The 3,865-nt window shown below is 41.4% G+C and overlaps 1 pseudogene; it reads left to right on the forward strand.

Moving 5' to 3' along the window:
* The first annotated feature begins 1,159 nt into the window (after nt 1-1,159).
* On the forward strand, nt 1,160-3,365 carry LOC143670377 (eukaryotic translation initiation factor 5-like; annotated as a pseudogene).
* The last annotated feature ends 500 nt before the right edge of the window (nt 3,366-3,865 follow it).

The following is a 3,865-nucleotide window of genomic DNA, read 5'->3' on the forward strand; positions in this document are numbered from 1 at the left end:
GATGAGGTGTCAGCCCAGGCGCTGGGGCAAAAATCAGTGACCTCTGCTTTGACCAGGTTCACCTGAGCAGGGGGGCCTATTTTAGTTGTCAGAATTTGTTAATTAATTCCACAATTGGTGTTTGGTTGTGCTCAGCCCCTGCTGCTGGTAAAGTCTCTTTCCTTTCCACTCTTGGAAGCAGCCTGTGGGAGAGGGGCACCGGCCGCCACGGTTTGGGGAACTCACGGTTCTTGGGTGACTCACAGCCACTCCAGGTGGTCCAGACTGGGGTACGCTGAGTGTCCGGTCATTGACGTGGCCCCAGGGGCTGTTCTGTACTGTCCCTGGTTATTTAGTAGCTGTTCTGGAGGACGAGCCAAATCACGCACCTTGCTAAGCCACCATCTTGGCCTGATTCAAACTCCATTACATTTTAAAGACTGAGAGTCATCTATGGATCCATGTTTTGTCCTTCGTGCCTGATGGAGTGGTAGCTCCATTGCACCACCCTTTCCAAGCACTTTCCCAGTGGTCATGCTCTCCCTAAACACTGGGGTGAAGGCCCCGTCCTCTCCAAGCATTAGTATGATTTTCAGTCTCTCCATAAACCCAGGGACACAGATCCCACCCTCTACAAGCCCTGGGGTGGCAGCACTGTCCCTGAAAAACAGGGTCCAAGGCCCAAACCCACCAAGCACTAGGGCAGACGTCCTGCCTTCTCCAAATGCACTGGTGAATTTGCCCTTTCCATATAGATGGGTGAGCCTACTCTCTTGGCTCAGGGTAGCTTGAAAAGTGGTGGTGGAATCATCAGATAGAGGAAGGACATTCCAGAGGTTGCCAGGCTAGGGCACTTCTGGTCCAGCTGCTCCTCCATTGTGCCTCTGCCTTGAACTCTGATTTATAATGCACCCCACTTCCTCCAAGACTTGGGCAAAAAGCATAGGGTTTATGTCTTTATTTGATGAAAATGAGCTGTTGCACAGCCATTGGTGCCTGTATTGGGGAAACATAGCATACAAGCAAGAAGCTTACAGGCTCAGTGGCAAACATTTTTCCTATCAGAGACTGAGAACTCTTGCAGTTGTTTATGTCACGCCTTCTTCTCTAGACAGAAGATACTAAAAAGTTGCAATCAAAGATCTCTTCATCTTATTGATACAGCCACTAGTAAGCCAAAATGTTTGTCAAAATCAGCCACAGCATGTCAGACCAGTTCTATCACTACAAGATGCCCTTTCTTATTGCCAAGATGGAGCGGAAAGGAAATAGAATCAGGATAGTTATAGTCAACATGGTTGACATGGAAAAGGCAGTTCATTGGCTTTCAATATATTCCACCAAATATTTTGGTTTTGAGCTGGGAGCACAGACCCAGTTTGATGTTAAAAATAACCAGTACATTGTCAGTGGGTCTCATAAGGTGAATAAGCTGCAATCATGTTGGATGGATTCATTAAAAAAATTTTTCTCTATGCTGAGTGTTAGAATCCTCAAACAGATCTGCATGTCAATCCAAAGAAGCAAACAATAGGTAATTCTTGTAAAGTCTGTGGCTATTGAGGCATGTTTGACACACATCATAATCTCTTCACATTCATTCTCGAAAACCCTCCTGAGAATAGTGACAATGGTACAAGAAAGAAAGAAATGGATAAGAAAATAAAGAAGGGAAAAGGCAAGGAAAATGGCTCAATATCCAGCAGTGAGACACCACCACCACCACCACCAAATCAATCAGTCCACCTCCAGAAGCTAAGGAATAAGAAAAGGAGGAGATTAGGGGAAGAAACAACCCAGGAAGTTGAAAGGTGCAGAATAGATGAAATCAGTGACGATGCTTAAGTTATTTATTTTTTTTAATTGATGTATATTATGTATTTACATACTATGTAATCATCCAAAGTGTAAAATCAGCGGTTCACAATAACATCAAATAGCTGTGCATTTATCATTACAATTGACTTTTTGTGAAAAATAATATATATACAAAACAGCAATACATTTCAAAGCACATCACAACAATTAGTTGTAGATTTCAGAGTTTGATATAGGTTAAAATTCCACAATTTCAGGTTTTTACTTCTAGCTGCTCTAAGACACTGGAGACTAAAAGAAATAGCAATATAATGATTCAGCAATCATACTCATTTGTCAAACCCTACTTTCTCTGTATAACTCCATCATCACCTTTGGTCTTTCTCATACTCTTTAGGGGGAATTTAAGCTATGCCTATTCTAACTTTTTCATGTTGGAAGGGGCTGTTGATAATATGGGATAGGAGGATGGAACTAGCTGATGATCTGGAGACACTAGCCCTTCTACGTTTCAGGTCTTACCTGGATCAAAGACCCATCTGGAGGTTGTAGGTTTCTGGAAAGTTACCCTAGTGCGTGGAACCTTTCTAGAATCTTCTATATTGTGCTAGGTGTTCTCTAGGATTGGCTGGAATGGTTCTGGTTGGGGGTTGGCAAGTTATGAGAGGTAGCAATGTCTAACTGAAGCTTGTGTAAGAGCGACGTCCAGAGTAGCCTCTCGACTCTATTTGAACTTGCTCTGCCACTGATACTTTCTTAGTTATACTTCTTTTCCCCTTTTGGTCAGGATGGCATTGTTGATCCCACAGTGCCCTGGCCAGGCTCGTCCCTGGGAGTCATCCCCCATGCTGCCAGGGAGACTTTCACCCTGGATGTCATGTTCCACATAGCGGGGAGGGCAGTGACTTCACTTGCAGAGTTGGGCTTAGAGAGAGAACCCATATCTGAGCAAAAAAAAGACGTCTTCTGGAAGTAACTCCTAAGCATATCTATAGGTAGTATGCAAAAGTTTTGATGCTCAGTGATTATTTGGAAATGATTGTTGAAAAGCAGATCAACATTTGATTTTCTTGAGAAAAGGAATGAAGAGGGTATTATTGACTCATCTTGTTTTGGCTGGAATTCTTTTCAATGAGAGGATTAAGGAGCAAATTAAGAAATGCAGACATCATTTCCTCTAATTTTATCATAACAACAAAAGGCTCAGTGGTACTTTCTTCATGATTTGGAGTGTGTAGTGGCCATGCATCAAGCTCAGATCAAACCAAGATTCCGTATATCTTGAGGAGATGTATAATGCAGACCTTTCAGAAGAAAGAAGTCATCATCAACTGGCTGGAAAAGGGTCTAAGAAGTATGTCTCAAAGGAACTTGCCAAATTGAATCATATCAAAGTGAAACCATTTATTAAATGATTGAAGGAAGCAGTGGAGGAATCTTGTGGTGATGAAGAGGAATATGAAGATGAGAACATTGAGGTGGTTTCCTCAAAAACCACCAGTGTACCTAAAGTTAAAACTATGAAGTCTGACAACGAGGATGATGACATTGTCATTGATACTATTTAAAGTGATTGATGCAACCTAGCTTAACAGTGTAATACTGCACACTTGTTTAATTATCAGCCAGAAGTGCAACATATATGTGTACAAGCTAAAATGGCTTAACATCATGCTACACTTTATACTCAAAATGTTTTACTGTGGGTGGTCTATAATTAAGCCCAATGAGGCATCTAGGGAACCCATATACATCAGTGGGCAGATGCAGCTTGCTTATTCATAACATGTTTTGTTTTGAAAAAACTATTGGTGGACACATATAGATCATATTTATACAGTTACAACAAATAAAGTTTTGGGGTTTTTTGGCCATTTTTTAGATTTTTGACTCTGAATGACAAGCTGAAATACTTGGCTCCTTTTTCATCTGTTGCACCGTTATTTAACTTGATAGGATTCTTGCAGCTTATTAGATATGATATTGTTAGATGCTGAGACTGTAAAAAGGTCTTCAGCAGATTGTAAACCTAAACTTATTTGTAATTAATTACCTTATTCAGGCATTC

The sequence above is a fragment of the Tamandua tetradactyla genome, chromosome X (assembly GCF_023851605.1).
Source record: "Tamandua tetradactyla isolate mTamTet1 chromosome X, mTamTet1.pri, whole genome shotgun sequence".
NCBI classification, from domain to species: Eukaryota; Metazoa; Chordata; class Mammalia; order Pilosa; family Myrmecophagidae; genus Tamandua; species Tamandua tetradactyla.